The sequence below is a fragment of the Carya illinoinensis genome, chromosome 2 (assembly GCF_018687715.1).
Source record: "Carya illinoinensis cultivar Pawnee chromosome 2, C.illinoinensisPawnee_v1, whole genome shotgun sequence".
In the NCBI taxonomy this organism is placed as follows: Eukaryota; Viridiplantae; Streptophyta; class Magnoliopsida; order Fagales; family Juglandaceae; genus Carya; species Carya illinoinensis.
The window spans coordinates 28,342,304-28,352,874 of NC_056753.1; the positions used below are offsets into that span (position 1 = coordinate 28,342,304).

Genomic DNA, 10,571 nt, shown 5'->3' on the forward strand with positions numbered 1-10,571 from the left:
CATGTGAACTTGATCGGGTCAATTTATACAACTTGAAAGAGTGGATCGAGAACAAACCTAGTCCATTAATTACTTGAGAAAAACAAAAAGGAAAAGTCGTCATGTTAGGTAGTAATTGCAAGGACTGACTAATTCGCATAAGGGGGAAAAACTTATATGCTTTTTCAAGATCACAACCCATTGTATATTCTAAACATCACTAATCTAGAAAAAGCACCCGCTTTTTAATTTGCAACAATATTGATTAGCTGCTTAATTGGATTTCGATTCTTTGTAGTCATGGTTTCTAAAGCTTTTTCCCTCTTCTCCTTTATCACTGTGCTCCTCCTTGGCCTCATTCCCCTCCTTTCTCATGCAAGAACTCCACCCAGCTGGGATGATCGAAAAACATCACCCTTTGGGTTTCTCAAACATCTTCAGGGATGTCACAAGGGTGACAAGGTCAAAGGCGTCCTTGACCTCAAAATGTACGTACCTTGAACACTTTGGTTATTATCAACAAACCAAAAATGGCACCCATTCCAACGATGATGACTTTGACAAACTCTTAGAATCTGCCGTGAGAACTTGCCAGCTCAATTACTATCTCAATGCCACTGGGATTTTGGATGCTGAAACAGTATCAAAGATAATGATGCCTCGTTGTGGTGTGGCAGATATTTTCAATGGTACAAATCCAATGCAAAAAAACAAGAAGAGGCATCATCACCGCCATGACTCATTTCATACCGTCTCTCACTATTGCTTTTTCCCAGATGCTCCAAAGTGGCCTGCCTCAAAGTATCATCCCACTTACAGATTTCTCCGTGGAACCCCAGCTCAAGCCATGAGTCCCATTGCACAAGCTTTCCAAACGTGGGCAGCAAACACCCATTTCACATTCTCGCAAGTTCGAGGCTTTTCAAAAGTAGATATCACTATTGTTTTTGCTAGGAGGGAGTGTTGAGTACTGTGGAGTCTGGTCTGTGATGACCCGCTTTTGAGTGTATTTTTCCTGAAATAATTGTTTTTATTTCTATTAATATTTTAGTTAATTATTTTAATTTATTTGCGTTTTAAAATTATTTTTTAATTTAATTGATGTTGTGTTTTATTGCCTTTAGCTGTTTTGTGGTTTTTAATCTCTTTTTGGCGGTTTAGTGTTGTTTTCCCGGAATGAGGATTAGACCTCATTTTTTTCCCTACATCTCTTTTTCTTTTCCCTTTTCTTTTTCCTTCTTCTCTTTTTCCTTCTTTCTTTTTCCTTTCTTTTCTTTTTTCTTTCTTTTCTTTTTTTTTCCTTTTCCTCTCCCGCGTCGAGCACCCCCCCGGCCTCTCTCTCTCTTCTCTCTCCCTAACGCCGGAAGCTTCTCACCGTCGACCCATCGCCATCCGGCCACCGTGGGCGACACCACCCCCACCGTTCGGTTCGTCTCCCTCCGGCGCACCACCCCACCGAACCTCAGCCCCATCCGGCCGACCGTTTGGCCGGAAAACGCCCAACAAAACGGCACGGCTTTTGCCCCGATCCGTCGCCGCCGCTCCACCTCCGGCCACCATTTCTTCACCACTTCATCACCGGTCCCTTGCCGTCCTAACCCACCCATTTCCGGCCTCCAACGACCACCGGAACAGCTCCTACGAGCTAGCTTTCCTTTTTGGGAAATCCGGCCTATTTCCGGCGATTCCGCCGCCACCCACGGCTAACCACCACTTCCAATAGCTTCACAACCATCCCTAGACCATTCCCTATCAATCCCAAGCCCTAGTTTGTCCCTGTTCAAAAGTGGATTTTTCACAACCCACGACCACAGTGAATTTTCAATGTGACGTTGCTTTTCCGGCGCCGTTTGCAACGCCGCGTGTTTTCTAAAATTGCCATATAGCGCTGTAAGTATTTTTCAAACCCTATTTTCATATTTAAATATATATTGCTCTTTCAATTAATTAATCTGCTGGTTGGTTGATTCCGGACTGAGTCCGAGGAGTTCGGGGGTCGGATGGATGGAGGACGGAGTTGCTTGATTTATTATTTTATGGTTGGTTGTTTGTTTTGGAGCATTGATAATTGCATTTGCATGGCGCATGCATGTGTATTTATTTTATTTGAGAAACCCTGTTTTGCTGACGTGAATGGGTTTTCGGGTGCGTGTGTCTCACGAGCCCAAGCCGGGATGGGTTATTATCTCGGTGGAGCTCCTCTGGTCACTCGGGAGTGGATAATACTGAGTGACGTCCCCTGAGTTGTCGCTGGGCGACGACAGGAGCGGGGTTAGAGGATGACCCGGCCAGGTACGCGCGGGGCGCGAGTCTGGGCATCGCTCTACTCACCGACTCCGTGGCCCTTTCGCTGGCGAGGGCTAGAGGATGGCCTGGCCAGGTATGCGCGGGGCGCGAGTCTGGGCATCGCTCGTTTAGGTGTCAGATGCGCGGTCCTTACCTGCAGTGTGGCACATAGCCAAGGTGTGCGGATGATCCCTAGGGGAGATCATGGTGCATGCATAACCGGTTTGTTTTATGGCTTTCGGATGTGGGTCATTTTCTGGGAAAATGGCGAGTTTTGGTTTTGAGGCTTTTGATCCATTTTCTGGGAAAATGGTGGTTTGGGCCATTATCTGGGATAATGGCGAGGCGTGGTTTTTAAGAATATGTTTTTATTGGGCCAATGGGTTTTTGGCGCGCGTGCAAAAATGTGGTTTTGCGGGGCATGTGCATTAGTTTTTCTTGCATCCATGTTGATTGAGTTCTATGTGTTTTTATCTGGTGGTGTTTGGGTTTTACTTACCTGCGGTACCATTTTTGGTTCCGTAGCTTTTGGTGCAGAGTTCGAGGAGGAGGAGGAGGAGGCTGAGCCCGAGGATGCGGCTCTGCCGGGTTGCTGATGCTTTGCTTTAATTTTGGTTTAAAACTGTATTTGTGTTTTTATGTAATATTTTATCTATGTACGTTTTAAACAGCTTGTATTACGTTAAGAAAAATTCTGGTACTTAGTTATGACTTTCGTTATCCGCTGCGTGTTCTTTCGTGCACATTTGTTGCCTTTGCACACACTCGGCACACGTCGTTAGGGTGGTGACCCGTGATGTCATCATCCGGACGTCTCGATTTTTCCATGTTCGGGCGTGGGGATTTGGGGGCGTCACATGGTCCACACCGCTCGAGCGGAGGCATTGACCGCTCGAGCGAATTTAGACAGATTCGAACGCTCGATGTTACCTCGACAGTGAGCTCGAGCAGGAAGTTTTCGTTCGAGCGGAGGCATAGGCCGCTCAAGCGAAGTCAGGCAGAGTTGAACGCTCGATGTCAGCTCAATGTTTATATCATATGGCCGTACGAGAGAACATAGTGGACGTACTGTGTTGAGATCCATCATTGTATTGTGATATTCCTCAATAATAAAATCCTTTGTAGCTCCTATGGACGTAGGCAATTTGCCGAACCACGTAAATCTTGTGTCGTGTGTGATTGTTTTCTCGTTCCATATTTTTCTTTTCAATTCATTGTCATCGTTTTTCACAACAATTGGTATCAAGAGCCAAGGTTCGGGTTTGAGGAAAAACGATGGCTAGAGATGAATTGAAGGCATCGGAGATCGAGAAGTTTGATGGCACGGATTTTGGATACTGGAGAATGCAGATAGAGGACTACCTCTGTGGGAAGAAACTTCATCTTCCACTATTGGGAAAGCAACCGAAAAAGATGGATGATGCTAATTGGAACCTGTTAGATCGATAGGTTCTGGGGGTTATTCGATTAACCCTGTCGAGATCCGTTGCACACAACATCATCAAGGAGAAGACGACTGCGGATCTCATGGCGGCTTTGTCAAGTATATATGAAAAGCCGTCAGCGAATAACAAGGTACATTTGATGAAAAAGTTATTCAATTTGAATATGGCAGATGGTACGTTTGTTGCACAACATTTGAATGATTTTAATACTATCACAAATCAATTGTCGTCTGTTGAAATTGAATTTGATGATGAGATACGTGCATTGATACTATTGACTTCACTGCCAAATAGTTGGGAAGCCATGAGAATGGCTGTCAGTAATTCTACTGGTAAATCTAAATTGAAATATGATGATATTCGTGATTTGATTTTGGCTGAGGAGGTGCGCAGGAAAGATTCAGGCGAGACCTCGGGTTTGAGTTCAGCTCTAAATGTTGATTCTCAAGGGAGATCACATGACAAGAACTCAAAGAGAGGAAGATCAAAATCAAAGTACAGGGGCAAGAGCAAGTCGAGGCCTGGTCAGCAGGCAACTTGCTGGAATTGTGGCAAAGCTGGCCACATAAAGAAGAATTGCAAAAACCCTAAGAAGACGGAGAATGATAGTGCTAATGTGGTAACTGAAAAAGTACAGGATGCACTATTGCTTGCAGTTCATAGTCCAGTTGATGACTGGATACTGGATTCAGGGGTTTCCTTCCATACATCTTCCCACCGGGAGCTAATGCGGAACTATGTTGCAGGTGATTTTGGGAAGGTGTATTTGGTTGATGGAGAGGCTTTGAACGTAGTGGGGATGGGAGACATTGATATTGCACTCCCTGACAAGAACAAATGGACCTTGCAAAAGGTCAGGCACGTTCCTGAGTTGAAGAAGAACCTCATTTCTGTTGGGCAGCTCGATGAGTGTGGCCATTCAATGGTGTTTTCAGATAGCACCTGAAAGGTCACAAAATGGGCATTGGTACTGGCTCGGGGTAAGAAAACTGGTAAACTATATATGACTACTGGTTTGATTGACACTATTGCTACTACCGTTGCAGAGAGCATAGCAGATTTGTGGCATTGCAGGCTTAGCCATATGAGTCAGAAGGGTATGAAAGAACTTCTGTCTAGAGTCAAGCTACCAGAACTGAAGTCAGTTGATCTCAGTATGTGTAAGAGTTGTGTTATGGGGAAACAAAAGAAGGTCAGCTTCTTGAAAAATGGCAGGACGCCTAAGACAAGAAGACTGAATCTTGTGCACACAGATGTGTGGGGTCCTTCCCCAATGGCATCTCTTGGAGGTTTTCGCTACTATGTCACGTTCATGAATGACCATAGTAGGAAGGTATGGATTTATTTTTTGAAGCATAAATATGATGTATTTAATGTGTTCAAAATTTGGAAAGCCATGGTTGAAACAGAGACAGGCTTGAAACTGAAATGTTTGAGGTCTGACAATGGTGGTGAGTATGTCGATGGTGGGTTCAAGGAGTTTTGTGCAGCCCTAGGTATCAGAATGGAGAAGACCATTCCTGGACACCACAGCAAAATGGAGTTGCTGAGCGTATGAACAAAACCATTAATGAGCGTGCTAGAAGCATAAGGTTGCATGCTGGACTACCACCCACTTTCTGGGCAGATGCAGTCAGCACTGCCGTTTACTTGATAAACAAAGGGTCATCAGTTCTACTGGATTGTGGATTGCCTGAAGAGGTTTGGAGCGGGAAAGAGGTCAAATTTTCTCACCTTAAAACTTTTGGTTGTCTTTCTTATGTGCTTATTGATTCTGATGTTCATAGTAAACTTGAGACTAAGTCAAAGCAATGCTATTTCATTGGCTATGGAGACAAGGCATTTGGCTATCGTTTCTGGGATGATCATGGTCGGAAAATCATAAGAAGTAGGAATGTGATCTTCAATGAGAAAATTATGTACAAGGATAAGTCTAGTACAGCTTCTTTAGTAGCTCCTCAGGAGTCCGAGTTTGTAAGATTGGATGACCCACCAGAGGTCACAGTGCAATGTAGAGATGTGAGTGATGGGGAGAGTGGGTCCAGTGCACCCATTCCTATTATTCCGCAGGCAGTTTCAGAACCGTCCTCCTACAGTTGCAGTTCACAGGTCAGTCAGGACTATACATCCTCCACAGCGTTTCTTACCTACTTTGAATTACATTCTGTTGACAGATGATGGAGAACCGCAGATTTACGAAAAAACCTTGCAAGATGAAAATTCTAGCAAGTGGGAGCTGGCCATGAAAGATGAGATGGATTCCCTGTTAGGGAATCAGACATGGGAGTTGACAGAGCTTCCATTAGGGAAGAAGGCATTACACAACAAGTGGGTGTACCGGGTGAAAACTGAGAATGATGGCAGTAAGAGGTACAAGGCTAGACTTGTTGTAAAAGGCTTTCAGCAAAAGTAGGGTATTGATTACTCTGAAATCTTTTCTCCTGTGGTGAAGATCACAACCATCAAGATGGTACTGGCTATGGTTGCTACTGAAGATCTATTTCTTGAACAGTTAGATGTGAAGACAGCTTTTCTTCATGAAGACCTTGAAGAAGACATCTACATGCACCAGCCTGAGAGGTTTGTGGTACAGGGAAAGGAAGGTTCAGTTTGCATATTGAAGAAAAGCTTGTATGGCCTGAAGCAAGCTCCTAGATAGTGGTACAAGAAATTTGATAACTTCATGCACAGTGCAGGGTACATTAGATGTCAAGCAGATCACTGTTGCTATGTCAGGCACTTTGACAATTCTTACATCATTCTGTTGTTGTATGTGGATGACATACTTATTCCAGGGGCTAGTATTGATGAGATCAATAATCTGAAGAAGCAGATGTCAGAGCACTTTGCAATGAAGGATTTGGGAGCTACAAAGCAAATCCTTGGCATGAGAATTGTCAGAGATAGTGTCAGAGGTACATTGAAACTCTCACAGGCTGAGTATGTGAAAAACGTACTCAGCAGGTTCAATATGGACAAGGCCAAACCAATTGGCACACCCTTAGGCAGTCACTTCAGACTCAGCAAGAATCAGTCACCTGAGTCAGAGGAGGAACAAGATTACATGAGTAAGGTTCCTTATGCCTCAGCTATTGATTCACTTATGTATGCTATGGTTTGCACAAGACTGAATATTGCCCATGCAGTGGGAGTTGTGAGTAGATACATGAGTAACCCAGGAAAGCAACATTGGGAAGCAGTGAAATGGATTTTGAGGTACCTAAAGGGTTCCTCATAAACCTGTTTGTGTTTCTCTGGAGAGAGCTTGGAGGTGCAGGGCTATGTTGATGCTGATCTAGCTGGAGATATTGATAGCAGAAAAAGTACCACGGGTTTTGTTTATACAATTGGTGGTACTGCAGTGTCATGGGGTTCTAATATATAGAAAACAGTTTCTTTGTCCACTACAGAAGCTGAGTATATTGCAGTGTCAGAGGCTGCAAAGGAGATGGTATGGCTACAGGGCTTCTTGGAGGAATTGGGTAAAAAGAATCAGAAAGGCACTCTCTACAGTGATAGTCAGAGTGCCATATTCCTTGCTAAGAATCCAGCATTTCATTCCAGGCCAAGCACATTCAGATCAGGTATCACTTCATACGATCATTGTTAGATGACGGACAGTTGATACTTGAGAAGATTTGTGGAAGCAAGAACCCTGTTGATATGTTGACAAATGATGTTACACTTGAGAAACTGAAATTGTGCGCAACTTCAGTTGGTCTTCTAGCATGAAGACAGAGGTAGTGAGTTGCAGAGGTGGAGAATATCATATTTGAGGAAGACGACGATGCAGCGAGTGTACCAGTCTCCAAGTGGGAGAATTGTTGAGTACTGTAGAGTCTGGTCCACACTGCTCAAGCGGAGGCATTGGCCGCTCGAGCGAATTTAGACAGATTCGAACGCTCGATGTTAGCTCGACGGTGAGCTCGAGCAGGAAGTTTTCGCTCTAGCGGAGGCATTGGCTGCTCAAGCGAAGTCAGGCAGAGTTGAACGCTCGATGTTAGCTCGACAGTGAGCTCGAGCAGGTGCGGGAAGGAAGTTCGCTCGACACGTTGCTCGAGCGAACATGCATTTTTAGGATTTTTCTGCCGTTTAACTATATATATGATGTTTATATCATATGGTCGTACGAGAGAACATAGTGGACATACTGCATGTGTTGAGATCCATCATTGTATTGTGATATTCCTCAATAATAAAATCATCTGCAGTTTCCGTGGACGTAGGCAATTTGTCGAACCACGTAAATCTTGTGTCGTGTGTGATTATTTTCTCGTTCCATATTTTTCTTTTCAATTCATTGTCATCGTTTTTCACAATAGGGAGCATGGAGATGGGAATGATTTTGATGGACTTGGTGGAACCATTGCCCATGCTTTTTGCACCAACAAATGGGAGATTCCATTTCGACGCAGATGAGCAGTTTAGTGTTGGTGCAATCCCGGATGCATTTGACTACGAGACAATTGCTTTGCATGAAATCGGGCACCTTCTTGGACTTTACCATAGCTCAGTTCCGGGAGCAATTATGGAATCTACCAACAGGAGTGACCAAAGGCTTGCATGCAGATGATATTGCAGGAATTAAGTTTGAGAATTGTTTAAGGATTTGGAATAATCTCGATCATTAGTGTGAATAGATTATTATAGAATAAGCACTTACTACTTATAAAATAAACTGTCACGATGATCGAATTGAGTATAAGCCAATTCTGTTTTGACAAGCTAGAAGAGGGAGCTAGAGATCAAGTTAAATAATTAGCTCTAAAAATATATGTTTTAAAGGTTAAGTTTGAATCTTATTTTATTTAATTAATGAAATCAAATTTAGAGAATCATGAGTACTTATATCTTGCTTGGACAATTCTAATTCATAATCAGATGAATTAATGTGCTCTAGTTATAATGTATGCTAATTTGGTGTATTTTCTTTTCTTGAATGTTTACGTAAAATGAGTTGGCATGGTTAAGGAGACACATGTCAACTCATCAATGGATCCGACTTTTTTTTTTTTTTTTTTATAAGAGGATGGGCCACATGTCCAAGAGTGACCCCGCCCCAATTTCATACAAAAGACCCTCACGTATGGCGGAGGAAAACCATAGAACAAAGCAAACACTTGGGGGGCTACAAGAAGCACCCAAAACCCAAGTGTAGAAAAGATATATTAAGCTAAAGCCAGAAACCATACAACAAAGAAAGCCAAAATAAGATCCGTGTTTTACTTTCTGAGGGCATACAGACCCATTTTGTCTACTTTTAATATTCCTTTTAGTATGTGAGGAACATCATTGAAATTAGCCCAAGTTCCTGATTTCTTTTCCGAAGCCAAGCGGGCCAGAAAATCTGCCCCTGCATTACCTTCTCTAAAGACATGCATCACCTTAAATACCAATGTATTTAGAATGTCCTGTATTTCTTCCCAGTAGTCTTCAAGGTACCATATGCTACATCTCCCTTCTCTCAACCAATTTGCAACTAACAAAGAGTCCACTTCAATCTCTATTTTCTCAAGTGCTAAATCCTTACAATATTTTAGCCCATAATACAACGCTCGTAGTTCGGCTTCATTATTAGTCCCAACCTCCATCTCTTTTGCGTAGGCCCACATCATACGACCCTTATCATCACGAATTATGCCACCAGCGCCCATCTGACCCGGATTGCCCAAGGAGCTCCCATCCACATTAAGTTTAGCCCACCCCACACTTGGCTTGTTCCATTTCACCAAACAAGGTGATGGATTATGTCTCACTTTCATCGGGATACCAAGGTTACGTAAAACTTTGTCATCCCCATCACTAAACCTCTTGCTAGTGCGTAACCTTAAACCAACCCAAGCTAAGGCAGCTTTTATAGTCCCCCACAATCGATCCCCATTTTGCATCTTCCCTTCCATACGAGCTTTACATCTCCAAACCCAAAGAGACCAAGTTATAATAACAGGAACAATGCCTAGAAGCGTACCTTTTTGGGTTGAAAGTGATGCTTTGCGAAACCATAGTTCCATATTTGCCTTCCACGGTCTCCTATGATCATACGGCATGCCCATAAGTATAGAAGCGCGTCTCCATACGTCTGAAGCAACCTTCCCTGTAGCAAGGACATGATCTTGATCTTCTATACACCTATGCTCACAACACTCGCATCTGGAAGCTAGGGGAATTCCCAGGTGTCGAATGCGAACATCCACACTAAGGCTATGATTCAAAGCTTTCCAGATTGTAATCGAATACTTCTTGGGAAGGGCGGGGTGCCATATCCAGTTTGCCCATTCCGATTTTGGCGCGTGAACCCGAATACACTCCCAAGCCGACTTAGATGAAAAGACCCCATTCAAAGCCGGTTTCCAAACTAGCACATCAGTGCCTTCTTTGTGTGCCCCTAGGCTATTTAGAATTTCTTCTGTTTTTGTTTCCCCCACCAGACGTATTAGCAAATTCACATCCCAGCCATTCTGTATTCTGCACTCCCTTACCCTTAAAGACAATTGTGCAGTCATCTCGCAAGACTCTACCAAAGGGCCAGTCTTTAACCAAGGATCCCGCCAAAAGGAAACCTGTCCTTCCCTAACCCGCCACCAAGCATTATTAAGAATATTCGGGACCATGGTCATTATACACCTCCAGAGAGGTGATCCTTTAGTGTTATCGACTAATGTCACATGTTCTCCTTTACAGTATTTCTTCCTGAAAAAATTTGCCCATAGAGAATCACTGGATAACAGATTCCAAGCAAGCTTCATAAATAGTGAAGACTGAACTTCTTCAAATTTTCTTAAGCCCAGTCCCCCTTCCCTGGTCGGCATACAAACCTTTTGCCAGGCCACCCACTTACGTTTCTGTTTGCCATTTGAGATA

The 10,571-nt window shown here is 43.5% G+C and overlaps 1 pseudogene; it reads left to right on the plus strand.

Moving 5' to 3' along the window:
- Positions 1-279: 279 nt before the first annotated feature.
- Positions 280-8,341, plus strand: LOC122301859 (annotated as a pseudogene).
- The last annotated feature ends 2,230 nt before the right edge of the window (positions 8,342-10,571 follow it).